We start from the raw sequence: 14688 nt of genomic DNA, 5'->3' as shown, positions 1-14688 counted from the left end.
ATGCTAGCTTGCCACATGAGGGCTGGGAATCAAATCTCCATCATTTACAAGAACACATAGTGCTCTTAATTGCTGCACTATCATTCCAGCAACCGCCCCCCCCCCTTTCCAATAAAATTTAAGAACAAGAAATTTCTATATAATCCAGTCTTCCCTGTAGGGAAACGACAGTGCCAACTCTACCATTAATACACAGGCTTTTCAATTACAACCTTGCTAGTTTTGTATGCATGCTGTGTATGCCACTAGCACCTTGTTTGTTTGTGTGTGTGTGTGTGTGTGTGTGTGTGTGTGTGTGTGTGATAAAAAAGCTATATGAAAACTAGAATTAGTGTCAGAGCAAAACCAGCAGATATAATGGCCCCCACTCACAATACCCACAGGATATATTAAAATTCCTGTTTCCACTGACACCTGCCTACTAAACTCTGTTACGTTATATATGGATGTAATATTTAAGAATAAAATAATGAAAAATAAAAACACAACTTACTTATTTGTTTGATATATACTGTTTGTTTATGATATATATTCAACTTAGGCAAATCCAGTATAGGCACACTTTATACAAGCAGCTGTGAGAGAAATAAAGCAGACTCCTAGCATCTGATGAAGAACATTCTTCAGGTGTCCTCCTCTAGAGTTCCTCATATGAGCACATCCTCTAATTTTTTTTTTACAGGGTCTCTCTGTGTACCTTTGGCTGACCTGAAAGTCACTCTGTAGAGTAGGCGGCCCTTGAACTCAGAGAGATCCATCTGTCTCTGCCTCCAAATGCTAGGACCAAAGGTGTGCACCACCACCTACTACGAACCAAACACCCTCACTCACCACCACCCAGCAACATCCTCTAAGTCAAAGATAACATTTGTGAGGCAAACACAGATTCTCAGCTACTGATGGCAGACCTTTTCCTAGCCCGGTCACTGCACTCTCATCATTGGGCATATGGATACAACAGTATATAAAGCTATGACTAGTCAATTCCATAAGGAAACATAACGTGAAAGGACAGTAGTCTTACATGAGGGGAATCAAGAGCACTGATAGCCATAGGTTTTTTAATTGGATTACAATCATTATAGAAATCAGGAAAAATAGGCACTGAAATATGTAGCAAAGGGAAAATTGGGTTCGTTTGTTTGTTTGTTTATTATGGTTTGGTTTTGAGAAAGGGTCTTGTATATCCTATGCTCTCCATATACTCACTATCCTAGGATGACCTTGACCTTGAATCCCGAACTCTCCTATCTCTACCTTCAGTGCTAGGATTATCGATATGTATCCTATGCTAGGCTTTTTTTTTTAACTATTTTAATGTGAAAAGAGTATTATTTCACAGCAAATGGAAGTTAGAAAGGAATGAAAACATAAAAATATATCCAGATTTGTTATTTACTACATGGTAGTCAGTGTCCACAACAGTTCATTTTCTGATTCTCTAAAACTCCAGTCAACTAGACATTCAGTCCATTTTTATAGAGAAGAGACACAATGCTCAAGGGGACTAAGGAATTTCCCAGTAACACAGGCAAAGACGGTAAAATGTGTACCTGAAATTCTAGCATGTCTATGCAATAAAAACAAAAATGTATGTGTATATGTGTGTATGTGTATGTATGTGCGTGTGTGTGTGTGTGTGTGTGTGTGTGTGTGTGTGTGTATGAGCAGGTGCATGTGTGTGTCTGGGGGCGACTCAACAGTTAAGAGCTCTGTTGTTTCAGAGGGCCCAAGTCTTGTTCACACTAATATTTGGCTGTTTGCAACAGTGCTTAATTCCAGATCTGGGGGGTCCAAAGACTCTGTTCTCAAAGGGCAGATGCACTTGTCTGTACTCAGGTGCAAATGCATAGACATACAAATTAAACATTTCAAAACTGGAACAATCTATTCATGAACACTAAGATGAAGAAATAAAATCTCATTCTGTCAATGAATGACACCAGTGCAAAGGACAAATGGAAGAACTCTAAACATCATAGATGGCTGTGGTCTCACACATGTATAACTCCAGCACTCAGGAAGCTGAAGCAGGAGGATGATGAGTTCTGGGTCAGCCTGGGCTATATACCAAGATGCAGTCTGGGTCAGCCTGGGCTATATACCAAGATGCTGTCTGGGTCAGCCTGGGCTATATACCAAGATGCTGTCTGAGTCAGCCTGGGCTATATACCAAGATGCAGTCTGGGTCAGCCTGGGCTATATACCAAGATGCAGTCTGGGTCAGCCTGGGCTATATACCAAGATGCTGTCTGAGTCAGCCTAGGCTATATACCAAGATGCAGTCTGGGTCAGCCTGGGCTATATACCAAGATGCAGTCTGGGTCAGCCTGGGCTATATACCAAGATGCAGTCTGGGTCAGCCTGGGCTATATACCAAGATGCAGTCTGGGTCAGCCTGGGCTATATACCAAGATGCTGTCTGGGTCAGCCTGGGCTATATACCAAGACACTGTCTCAAAAAGAAAAAAAAAAAAAAGAACATTTGTTCTGCTATCTTATTTGTTCAGTGTTCTAAAAGAGTGAACACCAACATGAGAAAGAAACCCAAACAACAATTGCTTAAGAGTAAAGAAGATAGGGGGGGGCAATAATAGCTCAGCCTGAACAGAAGGAAATATGGGAGTGACAGCAATACTTGCCATATTGATTAAATGTTCATGTAATAAAATAAATACATTGCACACACCTAATGATTGCACTCTATCATACTTCAGTTATGATACGCAAAGCTGTTCATAGAAATTTTGTTCAAAGAATTCCTTAGTCATTTTTTCAATTATTTGTGAGTTTCACATCATATACCCTAGTCCAACTCATCTCCCTGTCCTCTCATTTCTGCCCTTTGCTTTTGTAACATCCAACCCAAGATAACACACACACACACACACACACACACACACACACACACACACACACACACACACTTTAGAAATCAATCTGGCACTTTCTCAGAAATTTTGGAATACTGCTACCTCAAGACCAGGAGGCTATATCACTCCTGGGCATTTACCCAAAAGATGCTACACCATACAACAAGGATATTCGCTCAATTATGTTCATAGTAACTTTCTTTGTAATAGCCAGAAGGTGGAAACAATCTAGATGACCCTCAACTGAAGAACGGATAAAGAAACTGTGATACATTTACACAATGGAATACTAAGGAAATCTTGAAGTTTGCAGGCAAATGGATGGAACTAGAAACAATCATCCTGAGTGAGGTAACCTAGACCCATAAACACATGCATGGTATATACTCACTTATAAGTGGATACTAGACCAACATAGATGTCCTCTCAGAGACTCCACACAGCGGGAGAACGGGACAGATGCTGGGACACTGGGAGGCGTGCTGAGAGTAGTATGGAAGAATGGGGGGATGGAAGGACCCATAGGGTTCAGGAGCCCCCAAGGAGACCATCAAGGCCAGAAGATCTGGACCCAGGGGGACCTAAACAAACTGTTGCACCAACCACAGACAATGCATACAGTAACCTAGACTCCCTGCTCAGACCTAGCCAATGGGCAGCTCATTTTCCAAGGTTATGGGGGCAGTGGGGACTGGCTCTGACATGAACTCTGGTGTCCCTAATTTGATTACTTCCCCCATAATGAGGTGGCCCTGTGGGCACACAGAGGAAGGGGATGCAGGCAGTCCAGAGGAGACCTGATAGGCTGTCATCATATGGTGGGGGAGGAGGTCCTCTTCTGTCAGAGGTTCAAGGGAGGGGAATAGGGTGGAAGAGGGAGGGAGTGGGAACGGGAAGATCCAAGTGAGGGAATACCAATCCAGATGTAATCTGAATAAATTATAATAAATTAAAACACACATACAGACAAACAAGAAAACAAAACAAAAAGCATGAAAAACATCTCATCATGGAAGCTGTATTATGCCACAGTGTGCCATGTTTATCTAAACGTGTTGTAAAACTTATCTAATTGAATGTAAAAGAGCTTTTTCAATGGGCATAAAGTAAAAATTGAGGTAGTAGTTACACTTTACCTTCCTTTCAAAAGGCCTTTTATTTTTAAGTGGAGCTCTCCCAGTGCATTCAAGGCTTGATATTATTCTACATTATTCTATAGCCTCCCAGTCTAAATGTGGAAGTTTGTCATATCAGTGGGGTGCTCATTCATCCTTGAGCCTCTGTCTTCTGAGACTATCTAGCCACTGTGTCTGCATAGCCCCAGCATGTGTATTTAGAGGATACATTGCTTTCCTGCATCTATACAATGTTTGGTTCCAAATAAAAATTTTCGTTCTTCACACTCATTTTAAAACCAACCCCTGAATTGCCAAGCTTTGTACTCCTGCCAGAAGGCAGGGTTACTTACAAAACATCTTTCCCAGCCTCCATGATTATTTGGTTAAGGACAACATCCCTACTTCAGAGTTTTCCCTCTGCTGGTTGACTTTTCCTGCTCACTGCTCTTGATATTTGCTCTTTTTCTTTCCCCTAGTCATGGCTTCCTCTTTCATCTGGCCTCGCCTTCTTAGTCCCTCACTACACCATGACTCCTTTCTTTCTTCAGCTACCCTTGTATTGTAGTCCTCCCTGTCTATAAGGGTTATGAGCCATGGCTCCTGGTGGGTTCCTGAAACCAGACAACCAATGATGAACACCGTGCTAACTATGCTTTTTCCTATGTGTATGTATTTCTATGTGGTATATGTATTTTGTAAGTCAGGCACACTAAAATATTATAATTATAACATTGTATTATAACAGAAATTATGCTAAGTGTTGTTTGTTTATCTTAGAATTGTGCTGTCCTCATGCTTCTTCTAGGGACAATGGGAGAAGACATATACCCAAGTGATGTCATGCAATGTGGTGAATAGGATTAAGCACTGCATAAGGATTACATAAAAACAAGTACAATCATATATAAGATGTTGAACCCTAGACCTAATCATTGAGAGGGATACCGAGCCATTAATACTTGGGTATCATATACGACTAACACAGTACACACAGGAAGGGCTCATATTCTCAGAGTGTCAGAGTTTCAGAGTAGACAGTATTCAGTTTCACCATGTTCTTAGAGCAACATGTGACTAGTCAAATGTAAGTTGTTTTTTATTTAGGGAAATTTCCATTCCGTGCCTTGAAAATGTGATCGTAGTTAACTGAATCCACAGAAAGCATAGGTACTGCTATTCGGTTTTATTTTGCTATGTTACTCACTTTGTACCATTGTGCTGGTTAATTTTCAATAACACAAACTAGGACCCCTTGAGGAGAATATACCTCAACCGTGGAGCTTTTCCTTATGATCCACCTATAGGAAAGCCTGTGGAACATTTCTATTCATGATTGATGAGAAAGGATCCCGCACACTGTGGGTGGTACTAATCCCTAGGCATGTGCTCCTGGCTGCAGAAGAAATCCAACTGAGCAAGCAATGGAGAGTAAAGGAGGAAGAAGTGTTGCTCCTTGGTCCTTGCTCCTTTTTCTTGCCTCCCTGCTTGAGATCCTGTCCAGGCTACCTTGGATAATAGACTCTATGGAAACTGTAAGTCAAATAAACTTTTGCTGCCCCTAGTTGTGGCCAGTATTTTGTCACAGGAACAAAGAAACAATTTCGAAAAAAAAAACCCTACTTTATAATTGTTCTTTTATTTCCAATTATTTGTGATTTTCTTCTTTTGTAGAAAAATGTGGTATTCTGAAAAAGGTTTTTAAATGCCACCAAAGCTGCATGCCATACAAGCACAAGACCCTGAATTCAAATCACCCATGTGAAAACCTAAAAGCTAAGCATTGTGGGGAATTGGGAGGTAGATCCATGCAGATCCCTTGATTTCCCAAACTAGATAAATGTGAGCTCTCACTCTCTGTCCCTCTGTCCCTCTGTCCCCCCCTCTGTCTCTGACTCTGTCTGTCTGTCTGTCTGTCTGTCTGTCTGTCTGTCTCTCTCTCTCTCTCTCTCTCTCTCTCTCTCTCTCTCTCTCTCTCTCTCTCTCTCACACACACACACACACACACACACACACACACACACACACACACACCACCCATGATCACTTTCACATATACCTCCACATACCCACAAGAGCAAACTTACACATCACAGACAGAAAAAGATTTCTATCAGCTACAAAACTTTATTCCTTCAAGGTTTACCGAGATTCTCCTAGGAGGTTGCAGCATCTTGGATGTTAGAAATTATGTTCTTATATCAGATCCTTCCTCCCCCAGTTTTCTGAGGATGATAGAGAAACATATTAATTATTAAATTCTCTCATCTACTATAATGAGATGTAGCCAGGTAGGGAGAAGAGCAGGGTTATCAGACTAATGAAGAACCAGGAGACAGACAGAGAAATTCTTCTAGAGAAGATCAAAGAGCACTAGGCTGGGTCAGGCAACTGGGTAAATCAGACAATGGCTTAGAGTGCACAGCTTGCAAACATTTAAGATAGTGTAAAATAGCTACCAATGCTTGCACGAAGGGAAATAAAGTGAGAGGGAAGAGAAAACACCTGAAGGGAGCCATGATGAATGTTATAAAGAAAGTGGCACTTGACTCCTGGCTTGACATTGTATTGCTTGCCTGTCTTCCAGTTAAGGCATGAGTTGAGAGCATGTGGCAAAGCTAAACCTAGCAGATATTGTAAACCCTCCAAAAGAGAGTGTGAGAGAGGAGACTTCCCTTGGCATAAGATGCCATTGTCATCTATAGTTGCATTGAGAGGAGAGCCTCCCTGTTTACAGAGGGAGGTGCCCAAGTCTAGAGTGAGAAGAAAGCAGAGTGACCAAATAGATTTGGAACAAAAACTGCAGTGGTGGGCAAAGTATTGCAGAGATGACCGATTCTCACTGTGGGTCAGGACTCACTGATACCATGGCGAACTGTCTCAGGATCACATTTTCTCAAGTTGTATTTGTATCTTACTTATAGGCTTTTAAAAACCCATCCTACAGCTTTTCACTTTCCATTACCTTCAACCTTACACCTCTCTGTCCTTCAACCACACACCCTGTGGTTGCCCTTTATAATGTGGCCATTTAAAGCCCCTATTTTGCCACTCACTTGAATGTTGTGCCATCTGTGGAAGTGAGACTTCTGAAGTTCTCATGATCTATCCTTCCTGATCTGTATCCTCCCTAAAGCACCTGTTTTTCTCAGTGAACTACTTCGATAAATTTGTTCCAACTAAAACAATGAACACAGTCTTATGAAAGATTAGCCAACTGTCTCAATAATTATCAAAGGAACATTGGCCTGAATATCAAACCAGAAACTCTCCGGCAGTGTGAAGCTTCATATCAGGTAAAAGAAGTGATGGGATAACAATTGAGTTGTAATCTGAATAAATTAATAAAATTAAAATTAAATTAAATTAAAAGAATGCTGATCTGATCATATTGCATATGGTCTTAACAAGCTCCATGGAGAGGCATGCCATCAGGATTGCATGTTAGTGTTGCCTCTGGAAAAAAAAAATACCTCCTAGGTTTGTTGAAGTGATACCCCAGTCTTCATGAAATACATTTCTTGATACCAAAACCATATCACAAAACCTGCTCGATGTTTACTCACACTTGAGAATTCCTACTGACTTGGAGCCAGGGAGTGGCTGGGCATCCATAAACCCCATATGCATATCAGGGCATCTTCAAAAGGACAGGAAGAGCTCTGTGTCTCTCCACGTTATTCCAAAAATTGTTCACAGGTATTGTTAAATGCTATTCTGGCCATGTCTTAACCTCATAAACCCTTTGTTATCTAGATTTCATACCTCTGGTGCTATTTGTTTCTTTTCTGTATAACTTAGCAACCTCAGTCATGTTGCTAATACTAGTTGTTATAACTTTGGTTTTATTGAATCCGCATTCCGGTTCAGAGTCTTCCTTGCTTATCCTAGACTATGTCATTCACTTAAATAACCATTTTATTACATATGGAAAGACATTGATGCTTTCTGCAGCAGGTACTCAATAATGATGAATGACTAACAAAGATATGGAAAAACAGGACAATTTTGTATGTGCATGAAATAACCACTGATTTTATAAATCTCTTCCCCAAACCCTAACTTCCCAATTTAGAAATTTAAATGCAAATCAATCATTTAAGCCTGGCTTTTCTAGTCCTCTAGACTCCCTGATTTTATATGTACTAAGAGAAAGCAAGAATATCTCTTAGTATAGCCAAGTTCCATTTTCAGTCCTGTTTTAAAAACAGGAAGCAGTGATAAGAATATACTTTATAAGAGCAACGCAAATGTTTGCTTTGTTCATCAGACTTGATTCTGTGGGGTTTCTGGGCTCTGTTTCACCTCTCACCCTGGAAAAGCCCAAAAAGGAATAAACATGATATGTGATCACAACTTTCATAGCTGTTCTGCCAATTATTTTTTGCACTATTAATTACGTGGAAGTTCAGCAGCCTGCCCCTTTGAGTTTGAAAATAGAGTTTTCACATCTCTTTCACAACAGCAGCAGTAAAATTCATAGTATATTAAGATATCTTTGCGCTATGGGAAAGTGAAGAGGCCCTCTGATGATGCAATCTCCATGTTACAGGACTCAGCAGGCTTGAGCTTGAGTTGTCTTTCTTTCTTATCCAAGTTGCCATAGGAAATTCAAGGTCACCCCAGGCAGCACAGGAGCCCATATCCCTAACCATACTTGGGGCCATCATTGTAGACTCCAAAGTCTGGAGAAACTAAGTCTGGAAAACTAAGGGAACAATGATTCCAAAGTAAATCTGTTAGAAATGAGGGAGACAACATGATCATAATGCAGTCACATTAGCTACATCCCATTTGTCATTATATCATATCCTATGTATCATTTAGTAAATCAAGTGGATACATCACATAAATCCTTCTAATCAGTTAATATGTGTTCCCATGGGTTTTGGAAAAGAGGAAAGATAGAATAAATTCTTGTTGAGTGGATAAATCTAAAACAAAAATGAAAAGTAGTTAATGCGAGTGTATATAGCTTACGAACACAGCATTAGGAAAACATCTGGATAAGCTTTTCTTTTTTTAAAGAATATGTGTAATTTATTCTTATCAATGTTTGTGAGGACCAGTGTGCTGGGAGTATGTCACAGCAAGTCAGCGGCACAAAGAAACAAGGCTTTTTATACTTTATGTGGCCAGAATTAAAGTATTCCTAGAGATTCATATAGATTTCCAAAAATGTACAGAGCACCATATTTCAATTCCATTTCAGAATAACCCTTATGTTTTCTTCTTATTGCAAAAAGTGAACATCTCCCTTGAGAACAAGATTGCTTCAGGCAGTTTATATATGTATACACACACACACACACACACACACACACACACACACAAATATGAATTTTTTCATATGACACTGGCTACCACTGGGAGCTTTTTGAGGACAACTATTTCAGAGGCAGATAACACAAGCACCCTGAGAGAATTCCTATTTTATGAGAGTTCGCCTAGATTCTCCTTGTGTAACAGATGAGTTACGTTGTTATCCCCACCCACAAAAGCCAGATCCTTTCTGCCCCCAAGTGCAGGATGCCTCTCTGCAGTCAGGTCCTATTCCTGTCTCTACATATGTGGGACAGACTGACTCCCCAGGTCCACTAAGGGCTCATGGCTGCCCCACAGACAAGTATTATTTCTCAGAGAAATTCATTTCAATCCCCTGGAAAGATCTTATGCTGATCTGTGGTATAACAAAGTCTGTTTGTTCCCATGTGGAAATGACTTGTGGCTGTGGTAGCTCCCATAATATGTGGCACAACCTTTGTGTCACGCTTTCCTGACAGGTCAGTAATTAACTTGCATTGCAATTGCTTGCTGTTTCTACCACAGCAGCCATTTACCAAAATAACATTTTAATTTCGGTTTCCTTCCAGATTACTTTCCTTTTCTTTTTCTCCCAGTGGCTTCTACATCTCTATTAAGTCTCATTTCCCCAGACCACTTCCATAAGCTGAGAGAATGCAATAAAACCCAGTTTCAAAAATGTCAAATATAATGAGAAAGGAAGATCACAGTAAAGGAATTTGATCACAGCCAGCCTATTGGGTAACATTGCCTTTGACAGAGCAGGTGTTACATATGGAAGATGTGATAATAAGACTTTACGTTTATTTAACCAATATCAGGGAACCTAGGGATAGGCCGCACTTACTGAAAATGGCAGATAGGTCAGCTGCTTAGGCAAACTGTAATATTATGCAGCCATCCTACATGGAGATAATTCATCCAAAAAACAACAAAAGCAAACAAAGAGCAGCAGCAACAACAACAACAATATCATCAGAATAAATCCAAAACCTGTATGGTAAGCATTCCTGACATCCATTAATTGTGGGTTATTGGCACTTCCATATCTCCCAGGCACTTTTAGTAACATTCTCAGGGAAACCAAGCAGCCAGTTTCTAGGGGGATGTGGAACGGGTCTTCACCCAGAGAAACTGGCTTGCTGCATCCCTCAGGCTCGACAGATAGTATGGAGAATCTTGTATGCTTGCCTATCATGGAGTTTGATGAGGGTGCAGTGGAGAATGAAACTGGGGGAAATTTCGTGGTAAAGGTGTCATTAAGGCTGGTGTTGATGATAAATGCAACATTGCCGGAGAAGGGATAACCAGAGCTGCATGCACTTGAGATCATCGCGTTCAAAGGAGAAATATACATTCATCCCCATTGTGGTGGACTGTAGGTGGCTGGGTGGGAAGCCAAGGAGAGAAAGACTGGTAGGGTAGGGCTGAATTAAGAGTACCGTGCAACTGCCTTCAAGGGACTTGAACTTGCCTTACAGAGCATGGAGACACTTGGTTATTTCTTTAAGGTTGTTTTGCTTTTCAAAAGATGTGCTATAGGCCAGGTAGACTGTTCAGTTGGCCAAAGCCCTTTGCTGCCCAGCCTTTGAGCTAACCTTGGTACCCAACACCATGGTAGACAGAGAACTGAGACCAGGTTATCTGGCTACCGATGTATGCCAAAGCACATGCCTAAACAACACACACACACACACACACACACACACACACACACACACACACACACACACACATACACACACACCAGTGAGAAACATAAATCTGAATACATGCTTGTTATTCATAAATCTTATTATCATGATAAGAGAACCATGTAACACAAGAAAAAAAACAGGCTTTTTGAAAGTACATACAAACACTTGTCTAATGTTTCACGGCATCAGCCACATGCAGAAAAAAGTTAAGATGTGACAAGAAAGCCAAAATAAAGTAAGATATGACAAGAAAGTCAAAGTTCTTAGGGACAGAGGTCACAGGTGCAATTGTATTGAACTAAGAAGACAGAGAAAATGAGATTAATGGAATGCCATGTTTCTTCTGATGCTCAGGCTGCTTGGAAAGCATTGAAAACACATAGGACCAAAATATGAGAGCTTTCTGGACTGGAAGAAGTCATACAGAATGCCAGTCCCTTGGATACAGAGGAAAACTGCATGGGGTAAAAGTAAGGCAGTAATTGATCTGTTTCTTTGTTAGCTTTGACTTAACTGAGAAAGAGGACTTTCAGTTTAGGAAAATGATGATTATCATGAGGATTTGTAACACAGCATTTCTTAAAGAGAACTGTCAGCACAACCTCCCTGCAGCCACAGTACTAGAAAACACTGGCAAAACAAACAGAATCTAGACTTTGCCAGGTCCAGGCATGTGTGCTGATCTTTGCTGGAATAGTATTAAGGGCAGAAGTGCATTTAAGCCTGTGTTTGTGTCTATTTCCTGGGATTTCTTGTTCTAAGGTGATCTTGCCCCTAAAGGACATTGTGGCAAAACTCTCTAGTAGGCTGGTTAAGTCTAGCTATTGATAGCAGTTACACCCGACTTTATCTCTTCTCTCTCTTTGCCTGCTGAGGGAGTTGCACATTGCACAATTAGTGGTCATCAGTAATTAACAGTGATCAGTAACGTCAATACAGCTGGCCATTTGTTTCATCTAGAAAATTTGTTATTGTGTCCATTATTCTTTCCATAATGCTGATGTCTCCGAAGTCTGGATTGATTGGATTGAGTTGCAGGGCCAACAGGGCCTATCTGGGGATGGGGATGGTGACATTGTGACAGTTCATCGTGAAGGATGATGGCCTTATGGCTGTATCATTAATAGTTTTTCAGAGTTGTTCCTTTAATATATTTTAAACGTGTTGTCTCTTATTTATGCCTTGAATCATGTTAAAATAGCTGTAAAGGCATGTTTGCCTGTGTGATCATACATATTTGCATATGTGATCACGTCTGTGTTTGTGGCAAAATCTCAATTAGTTGTTAGGAGCCAAATAGTTTTTTGTAGTCCCAGCTACACAGAACACGAGGGCACTTAAAATTCACCCAAAGCTCTGTGACAGTCACCACCTCACCTCACCAGAGGTAACGGTGATTCTTTCTCGTTCGCTTATTTTTTCCATATTGTGTGTGTTTTTTCTGCTGCTTTTATCTTTTACCTAGTAATTCTCTGCCGATCTTGATACAAACCATTTCTAATGTATACATTTGCACTTGTGGGTGGCTTTTTCACTCTTTTAAAGCTATCATTTTATTAGTAAGACCTTTGGATTTTAATATTTTCTAATATATTATCTCTACCCTCTTTAAATTTTTATTTTTTTGTTTATGAGTATATACCTGCACACATTTATGTGTACCATACACCCTTCTGGTGACCATGTAGGCCAGAAGAAGGTATCAGACCCCCTGGAACTGGAGTTACAGATAGGAGCAGCCATATGGGTGCTAAGAACTAATGCACATCCTCTGTAAAAGCAGTGAGTGCATAACTGCTTAGCCTTATCTCCAGGCGCTCTTTCCTCTATTACTTACCACTTTTCTTTCTAAATATACCCTGGGTAATTCTAGGTCACACACACAGATTTGTTAGTATTGTGTATTTTTCTTTAAATTTTTATTTCTAAAACTGTGATTTAACTTGAAGTAATTTTGTGTTTGGTGTGAGATGGGAGAAAATTCTTGCCCTATGGATAACTCACGCATGTCTATGTTTGTAATTTTGAATTGAGAATCGATCTCTAATGTTCACAAAATGAATAGGGACCATGAGCTAGCAAATGATCTAAAGTGACACTTTCTAAAGTGCAATCTTAGGCCCATGTGCTGGCAGATGTGTATAACTTACCAAATGTCAACATTATACAAAAATGGTATGAGTATCTTGTTACAGTCAGGGTAAGCAATGGCAACTGACAAAACAGTCACATAGAAGAGCCATCTAGCAGGGAGCATTAACAGTCGATGTAAATCTAGGAGGGCCATGCACTAACTATCATCTAGGGTGTTCCTTATTGAGTGGCAGACATCCCAGTCCTGGTCATCTTTTTTTTTTCACATCAAGCTCAGTTGCTCACAGAAAAGACCTCAGCCCTAGTAAGTGTTTTAGTTACCAAATGACCAGGTTACCAGAGGAGGAAGCTGTGGTCAGAGACAACACAAATGCCTAGTGAAGAGGAAGTGGCCTCATGAGTGCTCAGGATTGGAAATAAGGTAGAAATGAACTTGACGGGTACATTGCAGGCCCAGCCCAATATCCAAGACCAGATATTTTTGCAACCCCCAAATCCCATTTCTCGGGAACTAAAGATTACCAACACTTACTTAAGATTTATTCTAGGAGTTAGAATGAAAAACAACATAACAACAATTAAAAATGAACACTTGACTATAACATAGAAGTGGGGGAATAATTAAGCAATGGTCTTCAATGACCTGTGCTTTATAGCTTATTAAGCTAGCAATCTTAGCCACATTTTCCACAGTCATTCCAAGTCAGTAAGATTGAAAAGAAGTCTCAAAAACACATTTACCCATCACCCCTTGGGGACTCAGATATTTCTGTCTTTAAGCTATTTTACAAAAGTTTACTTATTTTATTTTATTTTTGATTGTATATATGTGTGTATTATCTGCATGTGTCTAGCACAGACTGAGTCCAGAAGATGGGGTGGGATATCCTGGAGGTGGAGTTACAGGTAACTATGAACTGCCCAACACAAATGCTGTGCAGCAAGTGTTCTTGACTGCTGAGCCATCTCCAGCTTCCTTTGTAGAGGTTCTAAGGGCTACTTTATATTAATGTTATTTTAAAAATATTGCTGTATCATTGCTAACTTCCTCCTGGTTTTTTGTTTTTATTTGTTTGTTTGCTTTCTTCTTTTTTTAAATTTTATTTAAGTAATTTATTCAGATTACATCTCAATTGTTATCACCTCACTTGTATCTTTCTGTTCCCCCCTCCCTCCTTTCCTCTTTCACCCTATTCCCCCCCCCCCCTTAGGTCTGGGACAGAAGCGGACCTCTTCCCCCACCATATGACCACAGCCTATCAGGTCTCATCCTGGTAGCCTGCTTACCTTTCTCTGAGTGTCACCATGTCTCCCTACCAAGGGAAAGTGGTCACATGGGGACAACAGAGTTTTTGTTGTAGTTGTTGCTGTAGTTGTTTTACGGGAATGAATGCTCACTTTAGAGCATGTGGGTGATGGAACACTGAAGTGTGAGGCTTGAGAGCAATGTGAAGAGTTGGTTGATAGGTGCATGGACACAGATGTGTGAAACCAATGCTTTGATATGAGACTTAGATACTAAAACCAAACATCCAACACTGATACTGCTGAAAATCAGTCATTTCACATAAGAGATAGATGCAGACACAGCAGATACAGCATACC

The 14688-nt window shown here is 40.3% G+C and overlaps 1 protein-coding gene across 1 annotated transcript in view; it reads right to left on the bottom strand.

Moving 5' to 3' along the window:
- ARHGAP15 (Rho GTPase activating protein 15) overlaps positions 1–14688 on the bottom strand; it is a 618627-nt gene that overhangs the window by 584989 nt on the left and 18950 nt on the right. The gene's annotated exons all lie outside the window — the stretch shown is intronic.

This window comes from Acomys minous (assembly GCF_964271855.1).
Source record: "Acomys minous genome assembly, chromosome: 10".
NCBI lineage: Eukaryota > Metazoa > Chordata > Mammalia > Rodentia > Muridae > Acomys > Acomys minous.
Note: the sequence above shows the minus strand (reverse complement) of the source record. Positions and strands in the feature narration are given on the sequence as shown.